Below are 15,926 nucleotides of genomic sequence, written 5' to 3'. Positions count from 1 at the left end.
TCTAAGGTCTTGATGGAAACAGCTTGACTCTTGCACATAAGATTCAACTCCTCTAATTCATATTTTTCATTGGCTTATTACAGCTGGAGTTGTTGTCTAGGTGCATACTGTGGTTGCTGAAAATCAGGGGGTTGTACTGCTTAGCTAGGTACTGCTGATAAGGCTGTTGAACCGCATTCTGAGCATTGCTCCAACTAAAATTAGGAAAATTACGGTTGTTGGGATAATGGGTGGCTGGCACTGGTTGCTGCGATCGCTGGTATTTGCTCACGAACTGAGCTGATTCACTAGAAATTGCGCACTGATCCGTATCATGGGCACCATCACAAAGTTCATAGACATTGGTGATTTGATTAACTCCATAATTAGCCAAAGTGTCCACCTTCATCGTTAAAGCCTTAAGTTGGGCAGCGATAGCAGTTGTTGCGTCCAACTCTAGAATTCCTGCGACTTTCCCCTGGGTCAGTCTCTGGGAAGGATTCTGGTACTCATTAGCAGCCATCAATTCAATAAGTTCATAAACTTCATCGTAGCTCTTAGCCCACAAGGCTCCACCTGATGCTGCATCAAGCATGGGTCTAGAAGTAGCACCCAATCCATTATAGAAACAATTAATAATCATCCAATCAGGCATGCCATCGTGTGGGCACTTCCTTAGCATCTCCTTATATCGATCCCAAGCCTCACACAGAGATTCCCCAGTTTGCTGGGCAAACTGGGTAAGAGCATTCCTGATTGCAGCAGTCTTCGCCATGGGAAAGAATTTAGTGAGAAACTTTTGTGCGAGGTCCTCCCAAGTGGTGATAGATCCTGCTGGTAGAGAGTGTAACCAGCACTTCGCCTTGTCCCTTAAAGAGAATGGGAAAAGGCGTATCTTGATAGCATCTTCAGTCACATCATTGAATTTGAAAGTGTCGCAGATCTCGATGAAATCCCTATTGTGCATATTGGGGTCTTCAGTAGGAGAACCCCCAAACTGAACTGAGTTATGTATCATCTGAATTGTGCTTGACTTGACCTCAAAAGTATTAGCCCTGATGGTTGGTCTGACAATGCTTGACTTAATGTAATTAATCTTAGGTTGAGAATAGTCCATCAAAGCCTTCAGATTTTCTGCTTGATCTCCCATCGCTACTACAACTGGTTCTTCGACTTTCTCTTCTTCCTCTACCTTCTTTTCTTCCTCAAAAACTTCCTTATGTACTACCACAACTTCTTCCTTAGCTTTATCCAGTGTTCTCTTACGAGTACGCGAACGCGTATGCATTCACCCTCGCTAGAGTACCTGAAATAAGATAAGGAAACAGATAAGTAATAATGTCCGAGTCAATGAACTTTAACGACCACTGATGGAAAGCACATAAACTATAAATTAACATTGCAGTCCCCGGCAGCGGCGCCAAAAATTTGTTAGTCGCTAAACACCCGCTAATAATACACGCAAGTATACGAGTTCGCAAGTAGTATAGAATCTTTTCTAGTTCGTTCCCATAGAGACTGTATTGGCTAACTAATTAAATCACACACTTAAGCAACAATGTATGGTTATTATTCAATGCTGAGACGATAATAAATTGAGGTTGTTTATAACTAAGAATTAAACTAATAATTATAAATACGAGAATAAGATTGATTGAATTAATATATATGACAAATATAGGATTCTAACTTCATTAAACACTTCATTCAATAACCTTATTGTTCTTAACCTTAGCATGCAATGGTGATGACACTAATCAGACAACACGAAACTGATAAACACCAACTTTCGTTGCACGAGTACCATACTACTAGACATCCACAAAAGAGATAGAAGCTGAATAGACATCAATTATATTGAGACCCTATATGTCTATATAATTTGACAACATTACGGTTTAAGCACAAGTTATTTATCTTTAGTACACAGGGAAAGTAAGATGGTTAAAATTACCTACGAATCATGCATATCGAATACATGAACCTATGCTAGCATGGCAAGTTCTAAATCCTTAAATTCACTTTCGCTTCATCAAGAATTAACACACAATCTCATAAGTTCGCGACGTTCATAAGACGAATACGTGCAACCAATACTAGGATATCATACAATCACCACAAACTAAGGCATCAAACAATTTAACTAAAAAAAACCATAAATAAATCTGCTAGAACCCCACGATAACGATTAGCCCATAATCGGACTCATCATCAACATGGGTTCCAATTAAAGCATGGTATATAAAACGTAGTCTTTATAACGAATAAAAAAACCAAGTACAAAACAAGATTAAGGTACACAAATAAGAAAACTAGCATCCAAATTCAACTTAAAACAAAGGTTCACAACTAAAAACAAGATCTTCTTCATCTTCGTTGAATCGTGCTAAAACGGTCTTCTTACGCTCTCCTTGATATGTCTCTGGCTTGATTACTTATTAAAAATGACCTAGAGTTGTTTATATACCAGCCCCATGCAGCATAGAAGTCTCTCAATTCGAATTAGGGCGCGGTCGCGCGCTTGATCAGCGCGGGGGCGCTAGCATTCTGTACTTCGGCGCAGCCGCGTGCTTGATCAGCGTGGGCACGCTGGGCTTCTGCCAAAACTGACTTCTTTATTTTTCTTGCAGCTTCGAGCCGACTTTCAACGAGCTTTTATTCCAACACCACCTTGACACCAAATTAGCACCAAAATAATGCTAATGCACCTGATTACCGAGATAATGCCTGAAATGCAAAAACACTCGAAAACACATTAAAACACTTAACAACTTGAGTACAAGGGCATCAATTTAAAGCTTATTAGAGCATTATAAAGTGTCATAAATGCCACTCAACAAATCATCAAGAGCAACTGGCAGCAAGGATAAGAAGCATGATGAGAAGAAGGATGATAACAAGAAAAGAGGAGAAGCAAGAAAAAGCAAGATGGCTCAAAACCACAACAAACCCTAAAAATCCAAACAGATCATGCTCAACCTTCAAAGCCAACAAACTCATACATTGTATCACCTCCTACCTCAAAGCCTAAATTCCTATACAAACAAACTGTCAACACCTTTCTAAAAATACCAATCACCTCAAGCCAAACACTTCTCAAGAAAATCACAAACCTACCTTCTATCAAGCTATCACTCAAAATTCATTACAAGTATGTTGGGAGTAAACCTAAGAAAGCTAAGCATACTGAGAAAGTGGAAGTCACTGAGAGGGCCATCTGGAATTGTTACAAGAAAAGTGATTTTCTACCTCTAAACTGGTGCAACTCAGATGAAGACTACTTTCAACAACTAGCCGAGTAAATAGTTGGAGTTTGGGTTGTAACACTAAAGGAAGTAAGAATCTACTATGAAGATGGATCCTTCACATTTCTTGGAAGCAACTTAATGGACACCTTTTCACCTACAGAAATCAAGAGAGTGATAAGCTTACTAAAGGACAAGGATATGCTACAAGAGCATGGAGATCTGTTTTAGCTGAATGGTTAATAGTAAGGGAAGAAAGAAGAGCAAGGAATAAGGCTGAATATGAGGAGAGGATAAGGAAGTATGATGAGGAGATTAAAATGAACATTAAAATATCAGAAGAACTCAAGGAAAAAGGATTGAGCAGAATCTCCAAGGATGGAAGATTTCTAAATGTTAAAGCTGGCATATTCTCAAAATTCAGGATTGATTTACTGAGTGGTTATCCAAAGCCTGATAGACTCAAACTTGTGAAAGCTCTAAGAAGGACACAAATCATAGAGAAATTTTAAATTCTTGTATATTTAAAGGACCTCATTAGAGAAGAAACAAAAGACACAGTCTTTGTCTGATGCATGTAACTGTTAAACTCAAAGAAATCACCTAATGTGTGCTTTGTTAGATGTAACAATTTAGATAAGAAAATCTTGTATTCTCTCAAGGAAGACGCTAAGATCTTTGTCAACAAAGAGCCTATAAATTTTGTAGTAAAACATTCTTAATTTTAATATAAAATTAAGTGAGTTTTGAAAGATTTGTGTTCACTGTTTTATCTGTCTAAATTCAGTACTAACACATTTAACTACAAGATTTTAATTTACTTTGTTCATCACCATAAACACTTTAAGGAAAGTAGAAAAACACAAAAACACATTCACCCCCTTCTATATGTGATTCATTATCTAACAAAGTGGTTCTAAATATTTTATTAGGACCGAAGTTGATGAAGAGAATCGTTTAAAGTGTCTTGTATGGATTAATCTAAGATGTTTAATGGTCTACCAAAATTTTAGCGATGTTGTGGCTTTTGATACCACTTATCGGACAAATAGATATGCAATGTCATTTGTCCTATTTACCGGAGTCAACCATCATTAATAATCAGTGATTTTTGGGTTTGCATTAATGCGGGATGAACACGCGTCAACTTTTTAGTGGATTCTTCGTACTTGGCTTGAAGGTGTGGGGAATAAGCCTTTAATGACTATAATTACGGATCAAGATCAAGTCATGACAAGCGCTATTGGGGAATGTACTCCTGGATACTAAGCATTTATTGTGTTCTTGGCACATAAGTCAAAAATTCCCCGAGAAATTAGCTCATTATTATTCGGCTTTCCGGAATTCAAAAAGGACTTCAACCATTGTATTCATAATTTCCTCACCGAAGATATTTTTGAGGCTAGATGGGAATCATTTGTGGATAAGTATCACTTGCAAGGGCATAAATGGTTAAATGGGTTATATGAGTTGAAACGCAAGTGGATTATTGCATATACTAGAAATATATTTTCAGCATTTTAAAATAGTAAATCGAGGAGTGAGGGGATGAATTATTTCTTTGATAATTATGTGAGTTCAGCAACGGGGTTGAAGGAATTCATTGAATGCCCAAAAAACATTGGGAAGGCAATTCATGAGGCAGACAAAAGAAGATTATGTCACGATTAATCTAAAGTGTTCCATCAAAATGCATACCGCATTGGAGTATCATGCTTCTTGTATTTACATCAAGGAAATATTTAGAAGATTTCAAGATGAATTGGTTGAGTCTTCAAAACACTTTGTTGAAAAAACCCGACGAGCTTGTGAAGACGGGGAGAGACAAGGGGATGTCTATATATATTATGGTTGTTATAGGCCCATGTCTGAGCCTACGAGAAGAAGTGTTTATTTTGTTGCATTTGACAAAGTAAGCTTGAGGGGAATATGTATGTGTAAAATGTTTGAACATTCAGGGCCACCTTGTAAACACATATTGGCGGTCTTCACTAAGAAATGAATTTCGTAAACTCCCCCGTATTTCATACACTCGTGGTGGACAATGCATGCCAATAGAGTTGATGGTGTGTTACCTTATGATTTGGATGTTCAACAAAGTCATGAGATGACCTCAACCGATCGATTTAATAGCATGACAATGTTAACCATGAGTTTTGCTGTTAATTATGTCGTTGGAGTGATGAATCGATAAATACCAATTCTCAAAAGAATGAATGTTGATGGAATTAATTCTTACGAAAGCAACTCACATGCTCCAAATGCAAGTGCTCATGAAGAACCAATACTTGACCCTATTGTGTCCCAAACTAAAGGGAGAAAAAAGGATGTTTGTTTCAAAAGTCCCATAGAATCGGTTGGTAAAAAAGAGAAGCCTCCAAGAAAGTGCACTTATTGTTAAAAGGAAGGCCATGATAAAAGAAAGTGTTCTAGTAGACTTGAAGATCTTAAAAATCCTCAAGAATCGCAATATAATTGGTAATGTAGTATTTGTAATGTAATGTTGTAATCTTTTAATGAATTTGAATTTTTAGTATTTAACATTGCTTCTTTTTTTGTTATGTTTTATTATCATATAATTATGTTTTATTGTCATAGGTTTAATGGCTAGCGAGTATAATGGTGACAACAACTCCGATCGTAGTTGTGATTTGGTTTCCCACCCACTTTAGCAACACATTTTCGGACTCCCAACCAAGCGACTCATGGTATGAGGACAATGACGAGGAAATTGTGGTCTCCCCAACCTTTAGTGAGATGGAAGATGCATGTGGTGAGTTGATGCCCCTTGTGAAAAATGATGAGCCGCTGTAATAACCCCAATTTTTGGAAAATTTTTGAAACCCTTATGAATAGTGTTTTTGCTGAATGAGAAAACTTTTCATGCCACACTAGGTAGGGGTTCTTTTATGGATATTCTGAGATTTTATTGGCACTCTATATGACATATAAGTGTATGTAAAGATCGTCAGAATCCAATTCCGAACACTTTGATTTTTCCCGGAAATCCACTAGATACGGAAAAAATTGAGTATAAGGTAACATGATAAAAAGGATTTAAATTAAAGGATTATAAGAGAGGATCATAAAAGAAATATAATGTATTGAGAAAGGTTAAGGAAACCCAAGTAATAAGATCCCGGGTATGATCCCTCAAACGATAAACGAAAACGAAAGTTAAGCGAACCGTATAACAGATCAGCGGTCATTAGGCAAACAATTAGGAAGTTAATCAAGGAGGTTAGGGATGATGAGGTCATCCAACCAATAAGAAGAGGGCAAGTAAGGGATGATGACATCATAAGCATGACATAAGCATGACGTAAGGGGAAGGAGATGTCGTTGATTTAAAACCACACAAAGTCAATGTTAGAAAGGTAATTACCCAAAAACAAAACAAAAACAACCAAGCTAGCCAAAATAAATCAAAGCAAACACAAAATTATTTCATTCCTTCAACATTGCTCTCGGCTTTTTTCTTCTTTTCAAAGGAAGAAAAATCAAAAATCAAGTTCCAAGCATTGTTAAATCACAAGGTAATTATCTAAGGTTCCTTGTACATAGATATGGATATCCTATAAGTTTAAGCTTCTAATTCCTTCACAATCTCTTCCAATAAATCAAGGAAGAAGACGGTGAATAGTAACCTTCAAGAAATAACTTTGGTTTTCTTGTTTTTTATGAAAGTTCAAGGTAGCTTAAGCATAGATCAAGGCTTCCATGGGCATTCCAAGGATCTTTCATTGATTAAAAGCTTCAAGGAAGGTATAACATCTCCAAACCCTAGCTTTACTTCGTATATTAGGATGATTTTGATAGTTATGGTAAAGAGTAGCTTTATGCTTGTTGGTTTAGAGTTTGGGTTGGAATGGTAGTGAATTGAAGGTTGAAATCTTATGGTTTGGTTAAAGGACTTAAGTATAGTTTAAATTCAAGTTTAAGAATAAGTATAAATTGTTAATGTTGAGTTGATTGGGGCTGTTATGATGTAGTGAGGATGGATTTTGGTTGTATGGATGGATTGGGATTGATTGGTGGTTGAATTGGAATGGTATAAAATTGGGAAATCGCGTAAATATAGTCGTCGTAATGTCCGATTTACTTTAGACTGCTTTTGTTCATAACATTAGGACCCAAGAACTCCCTTCTAGGTTTTGACCATTGCCATTTTTAGATAGTTCATGTTACGAGCTTCATTTTGATATGTGTTTCGTTTGATTCCGATATACGGTTTAGGAGAAACGGCCGTTTTAAGTAACGACGTTTCGCGAATGAATCATTACCCCTCGCCTTACTTTGAAACATAGGTTAAAGACCTTAAAGGACTAATTGAAATATGAAACATTTATGTAAGGTGTAATAGGCAGTTGGTAAGACACTTGCGAAAGAATCGCCTTAAAACTCATAATGGTTAATTTATTAAAAATGGTGGAGCCAAGGGTACTCGAGCGACTTAAGTGAATCGTTAAGCGCGAAAGCGAACATTAGGACTCTAAATGGTTAAAGTCTAGTTTCTTAAGCGACCGGGGTCTAATTCCGACTTATGTTGTTATTCATAGGTTATCGGACCCACTCTAAGCTTAAGCCTATCCGGGAGCACTCAGGCAAGTTTTCTACCCGTATAACTGTTGTTGTGATGTATATGTGTATATGCATGATCTTGCGATAAATGCATATTTGTTATTAGCAAATTCTTGCGATATATTGTAGCATGTGATATGGTATATATGCATGCCTATTTCATATTCTTGATTTATATATCTGTTGGTTCAATGCTTATAGTTGCATAATACCTATGCTAGAGATAAGCGGTATTTGAGTATACCCTTAGTATAGGGGATCAAAAGGTGAACTTTTCTAAAACCGGGAGGCGAGGCTCCCGAGTATAATATATATTTATATATATATATATATTGATATAGTTTTTAAAATTATTAATCGAATAAGGTTTATTCGATAACTTTATTTTATTTAATGAATATTATTTTGAATATTCATTCGAGGGCTTATGACTCAGTTTATTTTATTTAATGAATATTATTTCGAATATTCATTTGAGGGCTTATGACTCGGTATATATTATTTATTGAATATTATTTGAATATTCATTTGAGGATCTATGACTCCGATTATTTGCTGAGATATATACTTTATTTTATTAAAGATTAAGGTGTCGATAATCAGACTTATTTTTGATTATTCAAATAAAGATAGTACTTTCGTATAAGTATATCTTTGGTTATCTAATACTCATTTCAAGTACAAGTCTTACAATTTCTACTTCAATTATTCGTATAAAGATTATTCTTTATGGGAATATTATTTAAATAATAATATTCAGATATTTTCTAATATATTGGGACTTATTTACTTTATTAAATCAGCATTATTCCAAACACTCTTTAAAGTGTTTTCGAGTCTTAAAAATAATTTTTAAAAGTTAGAGCGGACCCCAAAACTCATTTTTATATTTAAGATCTTCCTTTTAAAGGGGATTTAAATACTCGCTCAAAACCTGAGGGATCCGGCTCTGTGGTGTATTTTATATTCGCAACAAGGTTGCTGTTTTGATAAATGAATTGATTACTTACCCAACGTTCGGGAAGTAAGTCCATCTAATTGAGTTGGCATAAGCGACAGGCCGGGTACGGTCTATCAAAGTGTAAGTGGCTGGGTGGCAGTCCATCAACGCGTAAGAGGCCGGGTGGCGGTCCAGCACAAGGTCCTTATGTGGCCAGGGTGATGACCGGTGGGGGATTCATCCATCTACTAGTAGAAAAGGTTACTTATTGGTATCTTTGCCTGATCTGCAAGATATCGGGTTTATGCCAAAATTCTTTTCTTTTCAAAATTCATTGGATATTGCAACTCTGTTCATACTTTACATGACAGAGGTTTTCAGGAAATGTATGAGATATATATATATATATATGGATATATATATATATATCGGGACTTAATGAAGTATCTCGTAACTTCATTTCATTCAATAATATTTCAAAGATTGAATCTATTCAAGTCTTATCTTGTATTCTCATCTATGTGATGAACTTTTGAAACTAATTATAACTTGAACGGTGGTAGTTCAAGTAGTATTCGGAAAGATATAAGTAAATTGGAGTATCTTGTAACTTCATATTTTAAACTTATATCTAGTAAATGATTATCTTGTGCGTGTCAAAGATTTTCGGAAAAACGTTGAGACAAGGTTAGATATATGAGATCACCTTGCAACGATATTTTTATACAGTTATAAACTGGAACTATGTGTATATTATACACGTCAGAGGATTTCAAAGATTGTGAAAAGTATATATGTACATATACTGAATATTTTGCGACTTCATCGCTTTAGATATCAAACTTGTTTCATTTCTTTTGACCAAGACTTTCATGAGTACTATGAGAAGGCTCATATATTGTTAATCATTATACATATTATTTTGGTGGGCTTGCTGCTCACCCTTGCTTTCTTCTTTCATCACACAACAACAGATAGAAAAGATGAACAGGACCAAGCTCCCGATTTGCAAGCGATTAGGAAACGTTCCGCAGTTTCCTATAGGCGTTGATGTCGTTGTAGCTGAGGTAGGAACTACCAATAGGCTAGGCTTTCAACTTTTGATGTACCAGACTTATGTATCTTTATCAATTGTAATAATGGCAAAGAAATATAAATTTATTCAGAAACCCTTTTAAGGTGTATTGGCATATAATTGTGGAATAAAATGACTTGTGATTATTTTTGGATATTCATCTCTGAGACTATAACTTGTGGTGTGTGTGTTTATTGTGGGGTCACAGTACAGAGTAGTTGATTATTTATTAAGATTGGGTGTTATTGAGGGAAATGGAACTCGTGACAACCCGGATCCCCGACCCCGGATTTGGGGGTGTTACAGCCGCCCCATATGGAGGAAGAGGAAACAAACTTGTACCCGCCCTATGAGGAGGCTTATTGTGACGATTGAGAATTTCGCGACGTAATTAAGTCAATAAAGTATGTTGTAAGTCATATGTCATAGCCTATTTGTATATTCGAGGATTCAACTCAACTCAAATAAGAATGTAATAAGTAAATAGTGGATCGACCGTCAGAGAGATCTCGCAAAGTAATATCTGTCAAAGGATTCAGAAACAAGGTTCATCTACAGACTTGAGGAGTTAACTCACTGGAAGAAGTTCAAGAAGTTGATCATGCCTCGGTGATATAAATCAAGATCGTGGATTTAATCAAGTGACAGAGATCTCGCCAGGGTATCAATTAATTACAAGGATTTAATCTGAAGAAAATCAAAGTGTCAAAGTCAAGACATGAAGAAACGTCACGGAAGTTAGTCACTCATGAACCAGACAGTACATCGAGTGTCAACGTTGAAGTGGTGGAATTGATTCATAATTTTCAGTGATTTTCAGAAGATATTCAGAAGAATGGATGCTGCTCAGGGTTAGTATTAATTCTCTATTAATTAATTAAGTCATATAATTTAATTAAGAAAATAAATTATATCTGCAAAGATTAATTTATTGATTAATTAAATTAATTGATTGATTAATTAATTCAGAATTAATTTTAGGAATTTTCAGAAGTTTAATTGGATTAAATTCAATCTTAAATCAGCAAGACAATTGAAAATGAACTAGCATGACAATCTGGATTGTCATACCGATTGTCATGCCAGTTCAAAAGATTATCCTACCGATAGTCATGCTGGTTCAAACGATTGTCTTGCTAGCTCAAAAGGATAGTCTCACCGATTGTCATACAAGCTTAAAGGATTGTCATTCCAATTCAATTAATTCGGCTGTTGATAAATAGAAGCAGAAGTCATTCAACTCAAGAATCTCAATCATACAGAACACATTCAAGAACAAAGAAAAGAAAGCAGCCGCCTTGAAACATTTTATTTTCTTCTCTGCTTACATCAAGATCAAAATTCTAGTTTGTTAATGTTAAATCCAAACCACTAGGATTATTTATCTTGTTCTTGTGTAACAATCTAGCGGATCAAAATCCCTAGAACTTAATCTCAAATCGCGTTTAGCATTTGATTCTAATTATTGCAAAAATAGAAAAAGTTCATGTCGAATTTATTCTATATTTGTGATAATTGATTTGAGATTAATACCTTGTAATCGATACAGTTGTTGTAACACCTTTCAAGTTTAATAATATTTTTATTTAACTTGAATTTTGTTTCACATTTTTTATTCCGCATTTATTCGATTATTTGGTACTGTTTGTATTCAACCCCCCTTCTACAAACACATTGGGACCTAACAATTGGTATCAGAGCCTTCTGATTAACGAACAAATCAAGATCCTAGACTTTTGTGTTTCTTTCACTTCTTGAATTTTTTATTCACTCAAAAAATTCATAATGACTTCACATAAAGTTGGAACCGTTAAAATTCCACAATTTGATAAAGAGAATTATATCATGTGGAAGAAGAAGATGCTATTATTTTTACAAGTTGCAAATCCCAAATATTCAAACTTGTTAAAGAAGGGTATAAAAACTCCGATGGTTATTGAACCGGAGGTAATAATAGATGGTGTGGTGACTACTAAAGCTAGAACCTATCCAAAAGAGCCCGAAGATTTTACTCCTGCTGAGAAGGAAGAAGCCTCCTTGGATGCCAGCCTTCAATTAATATTAATTGATTCCCTTGATCCCTTGATGAACAGACATGTGATGAACTGTAAAAATTCTAAACACATGTGGGAAACTATTGAGGTAATTAATGAAGGCACAGAGGAAGTTAGGGTGAACAAGTTGGAAATCCTAACCTCTGAATATGAACATTTCAAATCAAATCCAGGAGAAGGAATTACTGAAGTGTTTGAGAGGTACAATGCGTTGATCAACAACCTGAACATCAATGGAAAGTATTATTCAATCAGGGAGGTCAACAAAAAGTTCCTTTTAACACTGCCAGCTCATCTTGAACATAGAATCACTGCCATTAGAGAAGCTAGAGATCTGAGTGAGATTTCTTTGGACAGGCTCTATGGAGTGTTAAAAACTTATGAGTTGGAGCAGATTCAACAGAAGGAAGTCTACGGGAAGGATAGAATGGTCAGCACATCTAATGCACTTGTAGCTGAAGGTCAACAACAACAACAATCTCAACAGTTAGAAAGAATGGTACAGTTTTCCAAGGGTGAGGAAAATGAGTTAGTAGCAGAATATGATCCTCCTACTACAAATCAATCAAGTGATGATTTTTATTCCTTGGAAGAGCTGGAGCAATTGGAAGATGAATCAATGGCCCAAATTGTCAAGAGATTCTCCCATGTCAGATTCAGGAGGAATCCCAAGCTTAAGTACAAGTCCAACTACAACAAATTCCAGAAAGGTGGATCTTCATCCTCTAACACCAGCAGTGGTGGGTACAAAACAGGAATGGTTGATCGGAGCACCATTAGATGCTATAACTGCAATGAGTTGGGACACTTTGCCATAGAATGTAGGAAGCCAAAGCAAGTAAGAAAGAACTCTGAAAGGGCTTATCTGGCAAAGGGAAGAAGCTGGGATGATACTGACAGTGAAGATGAAGATGAAGGAAATCTTGCTCTTATGGCTATTGATGGAAAAGCTTCATCGTCAAGAATAGAGGTAAAACTTTCTGATGCTGAAATGGTTTATCATCTAAGAGGTAACTTAGATTGTGCACGTCATGATAATGAACTGTTAAGTTTACAGATCACAGACCTTGAGAAAGAGGTCAATGAATTAAGACTTGTGCACATTAATCAAGACAAATTAAAAGAACAGGTATCTTTTCTAGAGAATAGAGTTGACTGTTATAGAAAACTCAAAACTATTCTCAAAGACAAGATCACCGGTCTTGAGACTAAGGTTAGAGCCTACTTCAATTCTTGTTCGAAGGCTAAAGAGTTCTACAGTAAGCAAGCTGTTAATCAAACATCTGGAATAGGTTATGATTACAATGTTGCTATTGGAGAATTAGGCATAAACTCTCCTCCTCATGTCTGTGCTAAAGGGAGGGAAGTACCACATGTGCTTAAGGGTGTTGATGAACCCCTCTATAAAGCATCAATTGCTGAACCATTTGATGCGACCTCTTCTGTTATTCAAGAAGAAATACGTGATGAGGATCATGCTTATGAGAAGATTGTTTCCAAGTCAAGTGAGGCGAAAGTTCCAGTCAAAGTTGTGAAAGCAACTGAGACTAACTCAGACACACATGAGTTGGATAACAATAATGCCATGTCTACCATGCATAAATTACCTGCTGTTAATCACTCTCATAAAGCATGTGGTGTTGCTAATTGTATGTCTTGTGCTTTTAATATGATGTATGCTTATTTTAATGGTAAGCATGTGTCTAATGATAAGACTACTCCTCGTCAGCATGTGAATTACAAGAAGCATGATAGGTCTAAGACTGCTAGTCCTTCTAAGGCTAGAAAGGAGACATTTGTGCCTAAGCTTAAACAGAAATTTGTTAAGGCTGTTTATAAGGTCAAATGTTCAGTCATTGAGAAAGTTGAGACAATTAAAATTAAAAATGTTGTTTTGCCTGACAAAGGACAGTTCTACAAGTATGCCGGGCCCAACCAAGTTTGGGTTCCGAAGAAGGTCTAATCCATTTGAAGTGCAGGGCAGTATACAGGTGTAACCGGTAGTGTGGATTCTTGACAAGTGGATCATCAAGACTTATGACCGGAGATAGAGCCCTGCTATCAAATGTGGATTGAGAAAGCTGGCCCCCTGATTACCTTTGGAGATAATAGCAAAGGTTTATCTGAGGGATATGGTTGTTTGCAAGCTGGGAATGTTATCATTGTAATTTTGTATATTGTGCTAGGTTATTATCAGGAAGCAGTATCTAACATATAGCACCAGTGACGAGACTTGAGAATATTACGACATATCAAGCACCTGCTGCACATTACACTTGGAATTGTACTCTAGTAAGATGTGTACAAGTGTACTCCTGGTTGGTAAGTCAAAAGAGGAAGTCAGTGCACCACAGTTCATGAACTTTGCAGTTGCAGATCTATTGGACTATGCAATCTCTTCTTCACAATCTCACTTCAGGTTGGTATGAACTAGTATACTGCTCAAGCAATCGTCAAGGACATGGTATGGCACTCTAACTGCAGTTACAATTTTATATGAATAAGTAGAGTCGTCATATTTATAACTCTCTTATCACTAGGCACGATCATATTGTTTTATATGTGCAGTGGTATATTGATTATGTAACATAACAATTAGTATCTAAAGTACTTGACAAGTATCGGTCAATGATATCTTGTTAACATTATGTTACAGATATTTGTAAGCTTTTGACATGAATGAGAATTACTTAGACTTTACCCTAAGTGATCAATGTTTTATCAAAAACTCATTCATATTGAAAAACAAAAATTAAACTTCTTTCTACATTAGTGATTTCTTATTTCATGTAAAATCTTTTGAAATCACTTTTGTAAATCATTTTCTCTCTATTACCATATATTTTGTGATACAGGTTCAGTCTCCAATGACTTTCTTTCATTGACAGTCATGAGGTTGAAAACCCACAACGTCTATCCCAGACTGTAAAGACAAACACAGAAACAGAACCAACCAACACTCTCTTACCACTAAATGTAGTATGAATGAGAGTGAGGGAGATAGTGCCTAGTGCACCACATAAGGAAGGTTCTGTAGTCAACCCAGTAGCTCTGTCTCCTACATAGATGAGTAGTATTTAAACCGAGACAACTGCTAGCCCCCATACATCTTCTCAAAAAGATGTAATGGCTGAAAAGGCACAAAAACAGTTACTAGATTCATTCTCTCAACAGGGCGCGTCTATTGAATTTTGCATGTCGGGCAAGGCATCCGATGTAGTGTCACCACTTCAAACATAAACAATTCTTGATGCACAAGGAAAGGTTACACACACAAAGGATGAGTTGACGGAAACAAGAGTTTCGACCATTTTAAGGTCAGATTCGATTGTTCAAGGTTCGTTAATGGACCAATTGCCTTTACAGGTGTTAGGAGAGGATACTGATCCAAAAGCCATATGTCAGTGGTCAGTGTCTACCTCCCCAGGCTTAAATCCCCTGGATGCATCTGCGGATAGTGGATCTGACATAGGCGCAGATCGGCAACTTGTTGACAATGATTCAGATATTACCTGATGAGTCACAAGGAAATGTCTTCACAGACATTAGAAGGGAACCTTGATCTTTATGCTAAATTCGTTGGATCATTGTTTACCTTCCCAGAATTCAAATCTGGAACCCTAAAAAGGAAACTAGCAACTTGTAGATTATGACTCAGATTCATCTGACGAGTTTAACAAGGATGGGGATTTGTGAACTCCCATTGCACCACCTGTGACCTCCTTAAGGATGGCTAAGGTGATTTTCCTTGCAGGTACAGCTGGATTATGGAGCTATGAGAGAAGAGTGATACACTTGTGAGAATGAGTGTAAACACGAGTGGAGAGAAGAGTGAAACACATGTGAGGTACACTAAACAGAATCACACACTCACAGTGAGGAAGAAAGAGAAACTACTTGTTATTTCTTTTCCAACCAAGTGAAATATGAGAACTTCTTCAGACGACGGCATACATTCCTTCTTTAAGGGGGAGATAAAAGCTTAAGAAACAGTTTGGAGGATTCCTCAACTAAGGGGGAGAAATAGCAGGGAGGAAGAAAAAGATCCTAAA

At 36.3% G+C, this 15,926-nt stretch overlaps 1 non-coding gene across 1 annotated transcript; it reads left to right on the top strand.

Moving 5' to 3' along the window:
* The first annotated feature begins 632 nt into the window (after window positions 1-632).
* On the top strand, window positions 633-739 carry LOC141694834 (small nucleolar RNA R71). Its single transcript, XR_012564116.1, has one exon. It is a non-coding gene; the product is annotated as a small nucleolar RNA R71 (small nucleolar RNA).
* The last annotated feature ends 15,187 nt before the right edge of the window (window positions 740-15,926 follow it).

This window comes from Apium graveolens, chromosome 10, assembly GCF_009905375.1.
Source record: "Apium graveolens cultivar Ventura chromosome 10, ASM990537v1, whole genome shotgun sequence".
Classification (NCBI taxonomy): Eukaryota; Viridiplantae; Streptophyta; class Magnoliopsida; order Apiales; family Apiaceae; genus Apium; species Apium graveolens.
The sequence above is the reverse complement of the archived record's forward strand: the minus strand, read 5'-3'. Positions and strand labels throughout refer to the sequence as shown.